The 19365-nt window shown below is 43.9% G+C and overlaps 1 long non-coding RNA gene across 1 annotated transcript; it reads left to right on the top strand.

Annotated features, from left to right (window-relative positions):
- The first annotated feature begins 566 nt into the window (after positions 1–566).
- On the top strand, positions 567–13991 carry LOC116989996. Its single transcript, XR_004416380.1, has 3 exons — positions 567–576; positions 5957–6003; positions 13979–13991. It is a non-coding gene; the product is annotated as an uncharacterized LOC116989996 (long non-coding RNA).
- Positions 13992–19365: the final 5374 nt, after the last annotated feature.

Below are 19365 nucleotides of genomic sequence, written 5' to 3' on the forward strand. Positions count from 1 at the left end.
TGTAAAGATTAGCGGGAAGTTAGAGGATTGGGTTTTGTTCTTAAAACAACAAAGTAACTAAAAAGGTAATATGGAGAGAAAACTATGAAATACGAAGATGAGGAGCCAATGGCACAAAAGAGGATAGCAAGTGTTCTCCAAATATATAAAGAATAAAAGGGGCAAGAGTGGACATTGGGCCGCTGGAAAATGACGCTGGAGAAGTGATATTGGTGAACGCAGCAATGGCAGAGGAATTGAATAACTTTTTTGTATCGGCATTCACAGTAGAAAACACCAACAACGTGCCTGAAATTCAAGAGAGTCAGAGCATGGAAGTTAGTCGAGTGGCTATTACTAAGGAGACGGTGCTTGGGAAGAGGTTTACAGACCGGGCGTGTATGCTGGGAACGGAGGGCTTCACATCAGGTAGACATTACTGGGATGTGGAGGTTGCAGATACTCGGTGCTGGGGTCTGGGAGTCGCCGCAGGGTCTGTGGAGGGGACGAGACCGATCGGCTTGACCCCGAAGACAGGAGTCTGGAGCATCTGGCGGCGGGGTGACATGTGTAATACAGTCACCTCCCTTCCATCTCGTCTCCCCGCTCGACCCATCCCCAGGGGGCTGCAAGTGTATCTCTGTTACGAGTCTGGGGCAATTTCGTTTTACGACACGGACATCATGTCCCATTTCCAAACCTTCACTGGGAATAGATTCACGGAAAAACTATCCTTTCTTTGGGCCTTGGCAATTATGCCGGTGGCTGAGAATCAGCTCCGAGTCCCGGTGTGTGGAAGGTTCTGGGCTGGCGTGAGGAGCTGGACTCAGGGGCTCTGTGGCAGAAATCCGGTGGACAACTGGACGATGTTGAAACCCCAAATTCCATGGAAATAAAACCAGGGGAATGTAAATGTGGAAGAGTAAAATAAACAGCCATGTCGATCCGTTCATTTTAACGCGTTAACTGTGTCGGTCAACGGAACAGAAATACGTTGTGGCACAAGCGGTGTTGGTGCGGACTTCAACAGCAACGTAAAGTACAGTTTGGGGCAGATGTAGATGGGTGGGCGGACGGAATTAAATCGGAAATTGTCAGATGTGGGAGAATGCAAACTAAATAAAGGAAATGGTTGACACAAGGAATCTGTTGAAATGATTGAGTGTTTTTTTTTAAGTGCCGGAAGAAATGAGCGGGCCAGGCATCACCTGTGAAGGGAAATGGACAGAACACGCTTCGGGGTCAGGGCCCTTCTTTGGTCTGAAGATGAAATTCCAAGAGTTACAGGTTCGGTCTATCCGAGTGAATTAAATGGTGTTGATGTCGTTCGGAAGATGGCGATGAAGGTTTGTCTCGGGAGTTGTAAATAAGAGGGATAAATGAAATCGGAAATTACTTGAAGGGAGAAAAATAAAGCTGAATGGTGGGAGTGGGAGTGGGAATGAGCCTCTCGGTGTTGTTGATGGCCATGTAGAATTAGAGCAGCCTCTAGAACAGGCTATTCGGCCCTCATAGAACGCGGGGCAGTACAATGCCAAGCTAATCTCCTGTTTCCTCCAGTTCGGGTTCCTCCCACATCCCGAAGACGTACTGGTTTGCAGGTTACTTGGCCTCTGTGAAGTAGCCCCTGGTGCATAGAGAGTGGATGAGAAAGTGGGATAACATGGATCTAGTGTAAAAGGTTGATCGATGGTCGGCGTCAACTCGTTGGGTCGAGAGGCATGTTTCGGTGGTGTATCTTTAAACTAAACCATGTTCTGTTAATCAGGGATAAACACATAAAGCTGGAGTAACTCAGTGAGACAGACAGCATGTCTGGAGAGAAGGAATGGATGACGTTTCGGGTCGAGACCTTTCTTCAGACTGGTTAAGGATAAGGGAAACGAGATATAGAGACATAGAAAATAGGTGCAGAAGTAGGCCATTCAGCCCTTCGAGCCTGCACCGCCATTCAATATGATCATGGCTGATCATCCAACTCAGTATCCTGTACCTGTCTTCTCTCCATACCCGCTGATCCCTTTAGCCACAAGGGCCACATCTAACCCCTCTTAAATATAGCCAATGACATGGCCTCAACTACCTTCTGTGGCAGAGAATTCCACAGATTCACCACTCTCTGTGTGAAAAATGTTTTTCTCATCTCGGTCCTAAAAGACTTCCCCCTTATCCTTAAACTGTGACCCCTTGCTTTGGACTTCCCCAACATCGGGAACAATCTTCCTGCATCTAGCCTGTCCAACCCCTTAAGAATTTTGTAAGTTTCTATAAGATCCCCCCTCAACCTTCTAAATTCTTGCGAGTACAAGCCGAGTCTTTCCAGTCTTTATTCATATGAAAGTCCTGCCATCACAGGAAACAGTCTAGTGAACCTTCTCTATACTCCCTTTATGGCAAGAATGTCTTTCCTCAGATTAGGAGGCCCGGGACCGTTGGAGCGAGTGGAGGAGGGTCAGGGCGGAGAGTATATAAATCGAGCGCGGGGCTTGCTTTTACAGAGGCCCGGGACCGTTGGAGCGAGTAGAGGAGGGTCGGGGCTTTTTTACCGAAGTCTGTAACGTTCCACACTCCACAGGAAGGGTTCTGGTGGAAGCCGCTGATTGGCGGAGGCGGACTAGAGGAAGCAGCTGATTGGGTGCAACCTCAGGTTAGCATTTCTGCTTTCTGGTTAAAGGTACAGTGCTTTAGTAAATGTACAGTGAGCTAAGGGTACAGTGGGCTAAAGGTATAGTGCTTTAGTAAAGGTACAGTGAGCCTAGGGTACAGTGGGCTAAAGGTACAGTGCTTTTTGTTTATATAATAAAGGTGCGGTTTAAAGGTCAAGAGGGAGCAGCTGTTTGTGAGTCAGATACCTGCTGATTTCTCCCAGCAGTTTCTATTGTATTATACTGGTATCGGATCCAGGGTAAGGCGAGAGAATGACAGTCAGAGCAGTGTACTGTTCTGGATGTCAGATGTGGGAGGTCATGGTGTCGTATGGCCCTCCAGACGTCCACATCTGCACCAGGTGCAGAGAGATGGGTCTCCTAAGGGACCGTATTAGGATCCTGGAGCAGCAGCTCGATGACCTCTGTCTGGTCAGGGAGAGTGAGGAGGTCATAGAGGGGAGTTATAGGGAGGTGTTCACTCCAAAACCACGGGAGAGAAACATGTGGGTCTCGCGAAGGAAGGGCAAGGGGCAGAGGCAGGAACGAGTGAATACTCCAATGTCGGTACACCTTGCAAATGAGTACTCTTGTTTGAGTACGGATGGGGGAGACAGCCTACCCGGGGGTAGCGACAGCGGACGGGCCTCCAGCACAGAGACCGGCCCTGTTGCTCCGAAAGGTAGGGAAAAAAAGAAGAGGCCAATAGTAATTGGGGACTCTATTGTTAGGGGGTCGGATAGGCGATTCTGTGGACGCAGTCGGGAGACCAGGATTGTGGTCAGCCTCCCTGGTGCCAAGGTCTCGGGCGTGTCACAACGCATCCAGGATATCCTGAAATCAGAGGGAGAGGAGCCTGAGGTCGTGGTACATATAGGTACCAATGACATGGGTAAAAAAAGGGAAGAGGTCCTGAAGGGAGGATTTAGGGAGTTGGGAGGAGAGTTAAGGAAAAGGACCAAAAAGGAAACAATCTCAGGATTACTGCTTGTGCCACGCGACAGTGAGAGTAGGAATGAAGCGAGGTGGAGGATAAATGCGTGGCTGAACGACTGGTGCAGTGGGCAGGGATTCAAGTTTCTGGATCATTGGGACTTATTTTGGGGAAGGTGGGACCTGTACAGAAAGGATGGGTTGCACTTGAACCCGAGTGGGACCAATATCCTGGCGGGGAAATTTGCAAAGGCCACTGGGGAGACTTTAAACTAGAATGGTTGGGGCGAGGGACTCAAATAGAGAAAGCTAGTAGACAGAATGGGAGGCAGGAAGCAGAAAAGGGAAGCACTCGGACACAAGAGGAGAAAGAAAAAAAAGGAAATAAACAGAGAATAAGAGACGGGGGGTTTCCTAAATGTGCATATTTTAATGCTAGGAGCATTGTAAGAAATGTGGATGAGCTTAGAGTCTGGATAGACACCTGGAAGTATGATGTTGTGGCGATCAGTGAAACATGGTTGCAGGGGGGCTGTGGTTGGAATCTAAATATTCCAGGATTTCGTTGCTTCAGGTGTGATAGAATTGGAGGGGCACGAGGTGGAGCTGTTGCATTGCTAGTCAGGGAAGATATTACAGCAGTGCTTTGGCAGGATAGATTGGAGGGCTCATCTAGGGAGGCTATTTGGGTGGAACTGAGAAGTGGGTAAGGTGTAGCAACACTTATAGGGGTGTATTATAGACCGCCAAATGGGGAACGAGAATTGGAAGAGCAAATATGTAAGGAGATAGCAGATATTAGTAGTAAGCACAAGGTAGTGATTGTGGGAGATTTTAACTTTCCACACATTGACTGGGAAACACATTCTGTAAATGGGCTGGAAGGTTTGGAGTTTGTAAAATGTGTGCAGGATAGTTTTTGCAGCAATACATAGAGGTAACTACTATAGGAGGGGCAGTGCTGGACCTCCTGTTAGGAAATGAGACGGGACAGGTGGCGGAGGTATGCGTTGGGGAGCACTTCGGGTCCAGTGATCACAATACCATTAGTTTCAATATAATTATGGAGAAGGACAGAACTGGACCTAGGGTTGAGATTTTTGATTGGAGAAAGGCTAACTTTGATGAGATGCGAGATGATTTAAAAGGAGTGAACTGGGACATTTTGTTTTATGGGAAAGATGTAGAAGAGAAATGGAGGACATTTAAAGGGGAAATTTTAAGAGTACAGAATCTTTATGTTCCTGTTCGGTTGAAAGGAAACAGTAAACATTGGAAAGAGCCCTGGTTTTCAAGGGAAATTGGACATCTTGTTCGGAAAAAGAGGGAGATCTACAATAATTATAGGCAGCATGAAGTAAATGAGGTGCTTGAGGAGTATAAGGAACGTTAAAAAAATCTTAAGAGATAAATTAGAAAAGCTAAAAGAAGATATGAGGTTGCTTTGGCAAGTAAGGTGAAAATAAATCCAAAGGGTTTCTACCGCTATATTAATAGCAAAAGGATAACGAGGGATAACATTGGTCCATTGGAGAGACAGAGTGGACAGCTATCTGCAGAGCCAAAAGAGATGGGGGAGATATTGAACAATTTATTTTCTTCGGTATTCACCAAGGAGAATGATATTGAATTATGTGAGGTAAGGGAAACTAGTAGAGTAGCTATGGATACTATGAGTTTCAAAGTAAAAGAAGTACTGACACTTTTGAAAAATATAAAAGTGGATAAGTCTCCAGGTCCTGACAGGATATTCCCTAGGACATTGAGGGAAGTTAGTGTAGAAATAGCCGGGGCTATGACATAAATATTTCAAATGTCATTAGAAACGGGAATAGTCCCCGAGGATTGGCGTACTGCGCATGTTGTTCCATTGTTTAAAAAGGGTTCTAAGAGTAAACCTAGCAATTATAGACCTGTTAGTTTGACTTCAGTGGTGGGCAAATTAATGGAAAAGATACTTAGAGATAATATATATAAGCATCTGGATAAACAGGGTCTGATTAGGAACAGTCAACATGGATTTGTGCCTGGAAGGTCATGTTTGACTATTCTTCTTGAATTTTTTGAAGAGGTTACTAGGGAAATTGACGAGGGTAAAGCAGTAGATGATGTCTATATGGACTTTAGTAAGGCCTTTGACAAGGTTCCTCATGGAAGGTTGGATAAGAAGGTTCAACTGTTGGGTATAAATGCAGGAATAGCAAGATGGATTCAACAGTGGCCGAATGGGAGAAGCCAGAGGGTAATGGTGGATGGCTGTTTGTCGGGTTGGAGGCAGGTGACTAGTGGGGTGCCTCAAGGATCTGTGTTGGGTCCTTTGTTGTTTGTCATGTACATCAATGATCTGGATGAAGGGGTGGTAAATTGGATTAGTAAGTATGCAGATGATACCAAGATAGTGAAAATCAAGATCAAGCGAGCTTTTGCCCTTCTGCTCCACAAGATTGTGTATAATGAAGAGGATTTCCAAAGTCTACAGAGTGGATTAGGCCATTTGGAAAAATGGGCTGAAAGATGGCAAATGGAGTTTAATGCTGATAAATGTGAGTTGCTACACCTAGGCAGGACAAATCAAAATAGGACGTACATGGTAAATGGTAGGGAATTGAAGAATACAGTTGAACAGAGGGATCTGGGAATAACCGTGCATAGTTCCTTGAAGGTGGAATCTCATATAGATAGGGTGGTAAACAATTTTGGTCGCCCAATTATAGGAAGGATGTCAACAAATTAGAGAGTGTACAGAGGAGATTTACTAGAATGTTGCCTGGGTTTCAACAACTAAGTTACAGAGATAGGTTGAATAAGTTAGGTCTTTATTCTCTGGAGCGCAGAAGGTTAAGGGGGGTTTGATAGAGGTCTTTAAAATGATGAGAGGGATAGACAGAGTTGATGTGGACTAGCTTTTCCCTTTGAGAATAGGGAAGATTCAAACAAGAGGACATGACTTCAGAATTAAGGGACAGAAGTTTAGGGGTAACATGAAGGGGAACTTCTTTACTCAGAGAGTGGTAGCGGTGTGGAATGAGCTTCCAGTGGAAGTGGTGGCGGCAGGTTCGTTGGTATAATTTTAAAATAAATTGGATAGGCATATGGATGAGAAGGGTTTGGTATAAGTGCAGGCAGGTGGGTCTAAGGGAAATAAGTTGTTCGGCACGGACTTGTAGGGCCGAGATGGCCTGTTTCCGTGCTGTAATTGTTATATGGTTATATGGTTAACGATACTAAACGATACAAAACGAGTTGATGTGGTAGAAACCTTTCAAGCGTTACCGTGGGATACTGATTAACTGGGCAAGCGAGCTGGGGAAATAACATGTTTGAGGTTAAATCAGATAAGCGTGCGGTTTTGCATTTAGGGAAGTCAAAGCAAGGCAGGAGATTGACAATGAACGGACGTTCGCGTGGGGTGTTACAAAGCAGATGGTTCTATGAGTACAAAACCATGGTTCCCCGATAAGTGCGTCACATCCTGAGAGAAGTGTTGAAAAGGCTTTTGGCGCGCTTACCATTATTAGGAAATTGAATATTGACGTTGGAACGTTATGCTGCAAATATACAAGAAGTTGGGAAGGTCGCATATGAAGTAATATATTCCATTTTGATCACTGTAGAAAGAGATACACTTCGTGTCGAACATTCTTCAACAGAACAGTGAACCTGCTGAGGGCTACATCATCTTTTGGGGTTCTGTCCTGCTTGGAGTACCGGGATAGGTGTGAGTTTGAATTGTATAGGTAGTGCGATCAGCATTTATTTTTTGTCAGACTTTGCCTAATCATTAATCTTATGTGCTGTTTAATTTAAAAAAAAAAATTTGCGGGCGGGGAAACATGCAATGTCTTCAACACAATTCATCCCACGAGATTTCACCAATTAAGTTGCAACAGTCTTTCCTATGAATCGGTGATTTAAATTGACCTTTGACGGTTGTCCAATCTTCCAGTTTAAGGTCCAGTTTACAGTCGACTCTCAGGCATATGTTAATTTTATTTAAACATATAGGGTAATTATCTAATTAGCATGGCAGTGCCCGAACAGTAAACGATCACTTTCGGAAATGATTTAATTTGATACTTATTTGGTCCATGGCTGAACGCAAAATATTCCAAGTGGTCAATAGAGATAAACAATGGTATTGTCACAAGAATCAATTTGATTTCACGATCTGGTGGATTATTAAATAGTCCTAGTGTTATGCGGCCAGGCATCGTGCCACTTGCGTCTAAGAAGTTGACTCGCTGATGATATAAACCAAACGCAGGTCTGGGACTGGATCCAACTGCAGGAAGTGCCGATGGAGACAGTAATCCCAGTATATTTTTGCATATGCGTCCACACCTATAGCGCTGCCTGCTAAACAATTGAAGGGCTTTATTGTGCAAATAGTTCTAACAACCACAACCCCGATCGGCCGGTTGGCCGTTTTAATTGTTTTTTGCATACCGAGGTTATTTGAAAAACCATTGTAAAGATTCATCTAGCAAAATTGGTTAATACTAAACTCGAGTTCCGATGGAATATTGTAATCTATTTGATAAATGTGTGTCCGGAGTGAGGAGAATTTAAACATTGTACAGGTGATTGCATATTTGAAATACAACCAGAAAAAAACTGGTAAAACACAACAGGTCAGCGGCGATAAGGGAATCTGTGTTAATATATCTGGTCCGGGGTAATATTTCTCGGAAATGAAAATTGAAGATAGACACAAAATGCCGGAGTAACTCAGCGGGTCGGACAGCATCTCCGGAGAAAAGGAGTAGGGTCGGAACCCTTCTTATGACTGAATGAAAATTGAATGCTGTTTATTTTCTCATAGATGCTGTCGGGCATCTTGAAAGCTTCCAGCTTTTCCTGTTTTTATTTGTGGTGTTGTTATGAAAGGATGATGATTTTTTTTTTTAACGTTCTGCGTTCTGAATACACAGATATGGCGGAGCCGTGCGGTCTTCCTTCTAAATAAATCGGACGAAAAGCACACAGTTGAAATATATCGAAAAGACAATCTGCGGACTGAGTATGATGGTCAGAAGATACCTGAAGATTAAGGAATTTGTGTAGGCAGGAACTGCGAAGGCTGGTTTAAATCAAAGATAGACACAACATGTTGGAGTAACTCAGCGGGACAGACAGCATCTCTGGAGCGTCTGACGTTTCGGGTCTGAAGAAGGGTCTCGACCCGAAACGTCACTCATTCCTTCTCTCCAGATATGCTGCCTTTCCGGCAGATTTTAAAAAACGGTTTGCAGTGGCATTTTCTTAATAACTCAGAACAGAACAGGGCGGCATGGTGTCGTAGCGGCGGAGCTACTGCCTTCCAGGGCCAGAGACCCCGGTTACAGGAACAGAGACCACGGTTCGATTCTGACATCGGGTGCTGTCTGCACAGACTTTATATGTTCTCCCCGTGATCTGCGTGGGATCAGGTCGAACAGAAGACGAACAGGTTTGTATGTTAATTGGCTTCGTATAAATGTATAATTTGTCCCTAGCGTGTTTCGGTTGGTGTTAGTGTACAGGGATCGCTGGGCGGTGTAGGCTCAGTGGACCGAAATTAAACTAAACTAAAACATATCTCTAATGCGTATCAATGAAAGATCTATACCTCAGAATTGCTGCTGTTAAACACTATTACGAGATAAGGGATTTAGCGACGATAATATATTATGTTCCAAGAACAGTCCTGAGTGAGACGGATAAATGTTGTCCTTTCCTTTGCAGCTAACTTGGTGTCGATCGTCATATTCTCCCGTGGAAATTGGGGTCTCTCAAAATGCATCACACGTTACTTGGTTGGCATGGCAGTGGGCGATCTGATGATCATGATATTTGAGGTGATTTTATATGAGATTAAGGAGGGTTATTTCTCATACTCATTTTTGAATTACACTCCAATTTGCAGTCTGAATGTGACACTGTTTTTCGTTTCCATTGATTGGTCTGTCTGCCTAACGGTGGCCTTTACATTTGACCGATTTGTCGCCATTTGTCACCAAACTGTGAGAACGAAATATTGCACCGAGAAGACGGCGACGGTGGTGATATCAGTTGTGTGTGTGTTAAGCGTTTTGGAAAATGTTCCATACTATTTTACGTCGTAACCTGGATAACTAATTGACAATGTTCCCTGGTTCTGTAGAGTGAAGGAAGCCTGTTTTACTCTCCCCATATGGGCCGCTTTTCTATGGTTGGAGACCATTCTCACTCCATTTGCACCGTTTGCCTTAATCCTGCTCTTCAATTCTCTGTCAGGCATATTCTGCTGGCTAATCGAGTGAGAGTTGGTCTCCGGGGAAATAAAAACGTCGACAGTCAAGCCGATCCAGAGATGGAAAATCGATGGAAATCAATAATTTTGCTGCTCGCCATATCTTCCAATTCTCTTCTGCTATGGGCGTTGATTTTAATATTTTATATTTTTGTACAATTAACAGATGCTCAATTTTTGGCAACGATTTACAACAAACCTATCACCATCATGGAACTGTCGGCATATATGCTGATGTGTTTGAGTTCTTGCACAAATACCTTTATTTATGCCGTGTCCCAGAAGAAGTTCAGGGCGGAATTGAAAAATATGGTCGTATTGTATTAGAAATGCAGTTAAATGCTAACGTATTTTATAAAACATGCTAGGTACAGTACAATAAGATGCCCTTTAGGCCATAATATTTGTGTCGAACATGCTGCCAATATCATCACACCAACCTGCACATAACTCATATCCTTCCATTCCTTGCATATCCATATAACCATATAACATATAACCATATAATTCCACCGACCTTGGTTGTGTGGCAATTAAATTATATCTATCTATCTATCTATCTATCTATCTATAACAATTACAGCACGGAAACAGGCCATCTCGGCCCTACAAGTCCGTGCCGAACAACTTTTTTCCCTTAGTCCCACCTGCCTGCACTCATACCATACCCCTCCATTCCCTTCTCATCCATATGCCTATCCAATTTATTTTTAAATGATACCAACGAACCTGCCGCCACCACTTCCACTGGAAGCTCATTCCACACCGCTACCACTCTCTGAGTAAAGAAGTTCCCCCTCATGTTACCCCTAAACTTCTGTCCCTTAATTCTAAAGTCATGTCCTCTTGTTTGGATCTTCCCTATTCTCTAAGGGAAACGCTTGTCCACATCAACTCTGTCTATCCCTCTCATCATTTTAAAGACCTCTATCAAGTCCCCCCTTAACCTTCTGCGCTCCAGAGAATAAAGACCAAACTTATTCAACCTATCTCTGTAACTTAGCTGTTGAAACCCAGGCAACATTCTAGTAAATCTCCTCTGTACTCTCTCTATTTTGTTGACATCCTTCCTATAATTGGGCGACCAAAATTGTACACCATACTCCAGATTTGGTCTCACCAATGCCTTGTACAATTTTAACATTATATCCCAGCTTCTATACTCAATGCTCTGATTTATAAAGGCTAGCATATCAAAAGCTTTCTTTACCACCCTATCTATATGAGATTCCACCTTCAAGGAACTATGCACGGTTATTCCCAGATCCCACTGTTCAACTGTGTTCTTCAATTCCCTACCATTTACCATGTACGTCCTATTTTGATTTGTCCTGCACCTCACATTTATCAGCATTAAACTCCATCTGCCATCTTTCAGCCCATTTTTCCAAATGGCCTAAATCACTCTGTAGACTTTGGAAATCCTCTTCATTATCCACAACACCCCCTATCTCATATGCCTACTAATTGTCTTTTAAATGTCACCATTTTATCTGTCCGAACAACAAACTCTGACAGCGCGTTCCAGGCACTCGCCACCCTCTGTGTAAAGACACTTTCCCTGCGTATGTCCTTTAAACTTTGCCCCTCTCACTTTAACCTCTATAATATTTGATATTTTTTCCATCCTGGGAAACAAATCTGTCCGATCAACATTTTATATAATAATATACTAAGCAGCCTCTTATGTTCAAGATGCAATAATCCAAGTCTGTCTGAAACTAGTTGCCCTAGAACCATGCATCATTCTGGTAGACATTTTCTACGTCCAATCCAAAGCGTCCACATCTTTCCTGTAATGGGAATAATAGAACTGCACACAATACTCGAAATGTGGACTAGCCAAGTCCAATAAATTTGCACCGTGACTTCATGACTTATACTCAATGCCCCGAAAGATTAATTTTGACAATTATCTCCGAGGTTGCTCAGCTGATTGGGAACATGTGGAGTGATTGCAGTAGGGAAAATATGTGGGGGCAGGAAAAAGACTGGCGAGCGATCATTCCAGTATCTGATGTTCATTTTTACATTCCTGCTCAGAGGTTGCTCTCATTGGTTTTCTACTCATATGTTTGATTGTTCCCTAACCTGTAAATTTCACCAAATTTACGAACGCTGGGTTTTAATGAAATATTCTTAAAGTAAACATGAAATTGTGGTGTTTCCGGACATGTTGATGTAAAATTATTGCTGTCACCGTTTCGCATTGATAAGCTCTTTGGCCAGTGGTTGGCTCTTGCTTTGTTTTGTTCATTCCTGCACTGTTATTTCGTCAGAAAATGTCACATTAGTTAAATTACAAACCAATAAAACAATGATAGGTACAAAATTCTGGAGTAAATCAGCGGGTCACGCAACATCTCTCGAGAAAATGGAAAGGTGGCGTTTCGGGTAGCGACCATTCATCAGACTCTGTGACCGACAATACAACCATCAAAACGTTAGTTACACAAGCAACACACGAGCTGCTGCAGGAACGCAGCGGGTCAGGCAACGTCTGTCCCGGGAAATATACGAGAACAGATCGGATCGGGATCTTTTCTTGCTCCATTTCGAAATATTGTTGTAAATGTATTACATAATTCTGTTGAAACAAAGTTTTTACTTTGTGTCGGAAGGAACTGCAGATGCTGGTATAAACGAAGATAGACACAGTATGCTGGTGTAACTCAGTGGGGCTGAAGAAAGGTCTTGCCCCGAAACATCACTCATCCCTTCTGTCCGGAGATGCTGCCTGTCCCGTTGAGTTACTCCTGCTTTTTGTGTCTATCGATATTTTCACTTTCCTTTCATTAATCATAGACGAGTTCATTCGGAATTATTTTCTTTAATTTGCGAATTTCACACCCACAAAATTATTCAAACTGGTTCTCTGCCGCTAACAATCGACAGCAGGAATGTGAGGGGGCAGCTTCTTCTGCGTCCCTGTTAAGCGACGGAACATTTCAATTGGATGCAAGGACTAAGACCAGATTCAGGTTCGACTTCTTCCCCGCTGTTATCAGCCAATTGAATGGTCTTTCCAGGAGCTTATCTACCAACCAATCTCGTTATGGACCTTGTTCTTCCCGCTGTTATCAGCCTACTGAATGGTCTTTCCAGGAGCCTGTCTACCAACTAATCTCGTTATGGACCTTGGACTTTCTCCCCGTAACTCTGACGCTATAGCTGTTGTTACACTAAATTCTGGTTGTGGATGTTTTTTTTTATCGTTGCGCTACCCGTCGGACTTAAACATGGGTTGGTTGGGCTCATGTTAGTCTGATTTGACCGCAGAGCACACAATTCATGTTTGTCAATGTATCTGGTTACAGGCGATAATAATAAACCAATACTAATATCAACACATTGTTTTCTGATATATATATATGAAAGGAAAATCTCTCTCCCTATTAACGTCATCTGCACCTTTCGTGAATTTAAATACTTCTATTCCATCTCCTTACATCCTCCTCAGCCATGGTAAAAAGCACATCCAAAATTACCACATGTATAGGGCGGCACGGTGGCGCAGTGGTCGAGTTGCTGCCTTACAGCGCTTGCTGCGCCGTAGGCACGTGTTTGATCCTGACTACGGGTGCTTGTCTGTACGTTTCCCCGTGACCGCGTGGTTTTTTTCCGAGGTCTTCAGTTTCCACCAACGCTCCAACGACGTACAGGCGTGTAGATTAATTGAGTTGGTATAAGTGTAAATTGTCCCTAGTGTGCGTAGGATAGTGCTGGTGTGCGGAGATCGCTGGTCGGCACGGACGCGGTGGGCCGGAGGGCCTGTTTCCGCGCTGTATCTCTAAAACTGACACTAAAACGTAATTATAACAATGAGCAAACAATGTTGTGGAGAATAGCGGTTGGAAGATTTACATAACGGTTAGGAAAAGATAAGACATTTCACCAGTAAATTACCACCGCTTTTTTAAATAGGATATCGAACTTTTTCTAATGGCACGCAGATAGCTTGGATAGTTATATGGACGGAAAAGGAATGGAGGGTTATGGTCTGAGCGCAGGTATATGGGACTAGGGGATAATACGTGTTCGGTACGGACTAGAAGGGTCGAAATGGCCTGTTTCCGTGCTGTAATTGTTATATGGTTATATGGTTATATGATAGTAAGGAATATAGTTTCTGAAACCCAAATGATACCAGTTTTAAACACAAATACGTGACGAGCTAGTGGGAGGTGACTTCAGTTATAGAAAGGCTATTAAAAGTGTAGTTGCCATGCAATGTGGAACGGTGTCGTTTGAGTGGCACAAACCAAAAGTCAGCGAAATGTCAAGGTGTCAAAGATGTACAGTCAAACAGCACGAAAAGAGAATCGTCCATGCCTAAATCGTCCATGCCGATCCAAACTAATCGCATTAACCGACATTTAGCCTGTAATTCTCCCAATCTTATTCAGTTTCCAGGGCAAATGTCTCTTAAATATACTTATTTTGCCCGTACAAGACGTTGTTCCTCATTTTCCTATTAAACCTTTCTCCTTAAAGTCTCTAGTTCTTCATTCCCCTACTTAGGGACAAATATTCTGTCCATTCATCATATCTATTCCCTTCCTAAAGCTCAGGCCCTCGAATTCTTTTGACCCCACAAAAAAGATTACATGCTGAAGAACAGCTAGTGTCACGGTGACAAAATGGCTCGCCCATGGCATGCAATTCCTAACTATATCAATATGGGCAGTACCAAATTAAGAAATCGTTCAGGGCGTCAAAGCTCAACCTTCGCTGCTTTTGGACTTTCCTGAATACAAAATAACGACTTCAAGCTGCTGCGATCCAATTATATATTCAAGAAAGTCCAAAAGCGGCGAAGGAAAATGTTCTCGGAAAAATCCCGTCCCCGGAGACGTCATGCCCTTAGGTGTCGTGCCCTTTCGGTTATTTGGATTGTAATCGTCGTGTCCGTTGGGTTATTTGGCTTTTCGACGCCGTTTCCGTTCGATATCTAGACTTCCACTGCTTCTCTTCGGCTTTTCGTCCTTCGACGTCCCGTCCGTACACGGGTTTCATCAGCTGGGGATGTCAGCTGCGTTAGTAAATTGTGGACGGCAGGATTGCTCCTTTTCGAGCCGATGTGTTCCTTGACATCTCCCAATGCTGTTCAATATCATTTTTTGGAAGAGCAATGAAAATGTTTTCTCCTCATGGTTATGTCGATGAAAATAAACAAGATGTTAACGGCTTGTTGGATGAAATGGAGATTAAATCTGTAAGATATCTTTGGCACATACATTTAATTTCATTTAATTGTGTTTAGAGATCCATCATGGAAACAGACCCATTGTCAGCCGAGTTCACTCCCGACATTTCATCCATGTCGACCAAAGTGACATTTTGCGCAAGTCACATTTGCCCAATTTCGCCCATGTGGCTCCCTGCACTTTTTTCGATCAACAAATCTGTCAAAATATATTATAAAGTTTGCAATTGTACCCGCTTTGCTGACTTCCAATAGCAGATCATTCCAGATATAAATTTTGATCTGAGCTGGAAAGATGCCAATTGGATTCCTGTTAAATCGCTCCACTCTCACATCTCGCTTAAACCCTCTGGTATTAGCCATTTCTGCTCTGCGAAAAACAGCGGGAGGATGGAAGGAAGGAAGGAAGGAAGGAAGGAAGGAAGGAAGGAAGGAAGGAAGGAAGGAAGGAGGGAAGGAGGGAAGGAGGGAAGGAGGGAAGGAGGGAAGGAGGGAGGGAGGGAGGGAGGGAGGGAGGGAGGGAGGGAGGGAGGGAGGGAGGGAGGGAGGGAGGGAGGGCGGGAGGGCGGGAGGGAGGCAGGGAGGGAGGGAGGGAGGGAGGGAGGGAGGGAGGGAGGGAGGGAGGGAGGGAGGGAGGGAGGGAGGGAGGGAGGGAGGGAGGGAGGGAGGGAGGGAGGGAGGGAGGGAGGGAAGGAGGGAAGGAGGGAAGGAGGGAAGGAGGGAAGGAGGGAAGGAGGGAAGGAGGGAAGGAGGGAAGGAGGGAAGGAGGGAAGGAGGGAAGGAGGGAAGGAGGGAAGGAGGGAAGGAGGGAAGGAGGGAAGGAGGGAAGGAGGGAAGGAAGGAAGGAAGGAAGGAAGGAAGGAAGGAAGGAAGGAAGGAAGGAAGGAAGGAAGGAAGGAAGGAAGGAAGGAAGGAAGGAAGGAAGGAAGGAAGGAAGGAAGGAAGGAAGGAAGGAAGGAAGGAAGGAAGGAAGGAAGGAAGGAAGGAAGGAAGGGTTACTGCCTCATATTTCGAGTTAAACGGGTGCCATGTGTTATGGGGAGAAGGCAGGATAATGAGGTTAGGAGCGAGAGATAGATCAGCCACGATTGAATGACTGGGTAGACATGATGGGCCGAATGGCCTAATTCTGCTCCTATCACTTTTGACGTTATTTTCTTAAATCGCAATTTCCGGCGCTGCTTGTGAGAAATTTGCAATGATGATGCTTGCAGAGCGTCAGAGATTGACACAAATTCCATGCTGTTTCGGGTGGAAACAGGACAATTGTTCCCGGCCAATGTAACGGAAGTAGTTTACGTACAACCGTTCCCAAATATGTGTTTCTTAGTCCGAGTGTTGCAGTATGATTTCTCCGTTTCGGTCATAACCCAAGGTGTTATGTCGCTGATCGTAATCAATACCTTGAACAAGAATTTGCCACTCCGTGATATTTTACATTTGTCCGACTAACACATTCTTTTGTCTTTATAATGGTCTATCACATTGCTCTGCCACAGATGTTTGGCGAATCCACCTGTGGTTCCTTTTGTCTCCCCACCCCTTTCTTTCACCAAGCTGTAGAATTTACAAAGTGCTAACCATAGCATACATAGATACTTATGTTCCTATATTGCGTCGGATCCACCAAGTAAAGTAACATTAAAAGATTATCAGACGTTTGCTTACATGCACAAACTTCGCATTTGGACATTTAACTTCACGGTTTCGCCAACAATATTGACATTTTGTATCAATAAATGAAGTCTTATAAACTGCATGTGAATGGCCAAACTGGTGTCAGATGTTATTGTGAGAAGGCAGGACAATGGGGCGAGGACAATCAGCCATGATTGAATGGCGGAGTAGACTTAATGGGCCGATTGGCCTAATTCTGCTCCTAACACGTATGCAACCACACGCACAACCTCGAATCTCCATTTAACACTGCGCAGGGTCTATCAGGTCCTGTAGGTAGTGAAGATTGCTGCTATGTGTTCTTGGATGCTCCAACTTTCTATATCATTTTCTGTATGGATCTGAGGGGAAAGTCGGATCTAAATGCACCTGCATCTTTCGGATAAGGTTACGAGGCTAATGCACGATTCCTTTGGTTCCTTTTGATAGTGTTTACACCCGATGATGCTAGCTGTGCCACATTATGCGAGCAAGAACTATGTGGAAATACGGCTCTTATGAACATCTTATCCCTGAAGACTAGGAGAAATGTACGCTCGATCTACACTCGAACAGCTGCATTTTATACCAATGGTCGTGTCTCACGACGATTCTTTGGGTATAAATACGGTAATTTTAAGTAAGCGAATCCGAGTCCTGTTGGTGACCAAGTAACGCTACTTCTCTACGAAAATGGGACACCCCGTAATTATACAGATAGAAAATATATTCTACCCTACTCTTGCAATTGTTGGTGTTCCTGGTAAACAGCTAATATTAGTTTACATGTATTTTTAATCTTCTATTCCATTTTGTTTGCGAAAAGGACACCGATGTACAGTGTTGAATAAATAGTTCACGGACGCGGTATCCACGTTGATTGTTTCGGCAGCTATCATGAGGAAAAACATGTTCTTATCATTTGTCTGGGCAAAGTAACTGTATGGTACCTTATCATCAAGCTTTAACTGTGTACGGAGTTTGTACGTTCACAGCTTGACCACTTGGGTTTTCTCCAAGTGCTCCGGTTTACTCCCACACTCCAAATACGCATAGGTTTGTAAGTCAATCGGCTTGGTATACATGTAAATTGTCCCATGTGTGTGGGGGTAGTGTTAGTGTGCGCGGATTGTTGGACTCGCTGGACCGAAGGGATGATTCTGTGCTGTATCTCTAAACTAAACATAACATAAGCTGTAAAGTACAATTTTCAGAAGTGCTTCAACAAGAGGAATGCCGGATTTTCTGAGAAAAACAACATTAAATAAAAGAAGAATGTAAAACACTGATTGGAGGTACGAATCTGGCCAATAATGCAGACACGGACTTCTTGCGCATGGGTAAAAAATGGGAAATCAAACTAAATATGAATCCCAAACCGAAACGTCGCCAGACAGTTTACTTTAACTAATGCGGCCTGGCCCGCTGAAATACTCCAGCAGTTTTATTTTACTCAATTTTCGAACATCAGCAGTGCCTATGTTTTGCCCGACATTTGCGTCTCGGGCTGATCTGAATCCAAGTCACATCTCGCTCTGGTTACCTGCTGTTAATGTATTTATCTACTATGCCTGTAAACCGCGGGAAAGCCAGGATGATATATTATCCTCCCCGCACTACATTAAAAAATCATGGCGACCATTACCAACACCGGGCTTTTATAAGTTTCGAAGATAGACACAACAAGCTGGAGTAACTTAGCTGGACAGGCAGCATCTCTGGGTAGAAGGAATGGGTGACGTTTCGGCTCGAGACCCTTCTTCTGACTGACCTCCCAGTTGCCGAACACTTCCTTCCTTCCGACTCATGCCAGTTTGTTTACGACACGATTACTCTTGGAAAACAATGGAAGGAGCGGTGGATGCATGCGAAAGGGAAAACGTGCGTGTACTATTTGTTGGAATATACAGCGTTTGTAACAGCAGAATATGTAAAAATGGGCCTATTGATTGAGGTATCTGAAGGTCAGCACAGCGGCGCAGCTGGTAGAGCCACTGCCTCACATTGGCAGAGACCACGGTTCAATCCTGAATTAGGATGCTGTTTGTGTGGAGTTTGCATCTTCTCCCAGTGACCGCGCGGTTTCCTGCAGGTTCTCGGGTTTTATCCCACATGCCAAAGACGTGCCGGTTCAGAGGTCCATTGTCTTCTGTAAATTGCTCCTAGCATGTAGGGAATGGATGCGAAAGTGGCATCACATAGAAATAGAATGGGATACATAGAAGTGGGATAACATGAAGGGAACGTGTGTAGATGCGTGGAGTCTTTTACCCAGAGGAAGGGAACCAAGAATCAGGGACGTATGTTTAATATGAGAGAAGAATGATTTAATAGGAACACGAGGGGCTACATTTTTTCCCATACAGAGCAGGGTACACACAAGGAACGAGCTGCAGGATGGGGTTAATGAGGAAGGTACCAGTTTTGTAATCAAACCATTACAAAGTAGTAGGTGAACCACAAAGTTTTTATTAAAACGCATGCATAGAGAATAATAAATACTGCTGCACTCGTATTATCTTGCGACTGCCGAGCTCCGGGGCGAACATTCCTTATTAATAATAATAATAATGTTTTGTTTATAGGGACAGTGCATATTAATGAACATTTGCATGTAAATATACGAGATTATAGCCAATCAGTAGCTAATTTCCGTCTCTAGTCCCAGGCAAAGG

This window comes from Amblyraja radiata, chromosome 30 (genome assembly GCF_010909765.2).
Source record: "Amblyraja radiata isolate CabotCenter1 chromosome 30, sAmbRad1.1.pri, whole genome shotgun sequence".
Taxonomy (NCBI): domain Eukaryota; kingdom Metazoa; phylum Chordata; class Chondrichthyes; order Rajiformes; family Rajidae; genus Amblyraja; species Amblyraja radiata.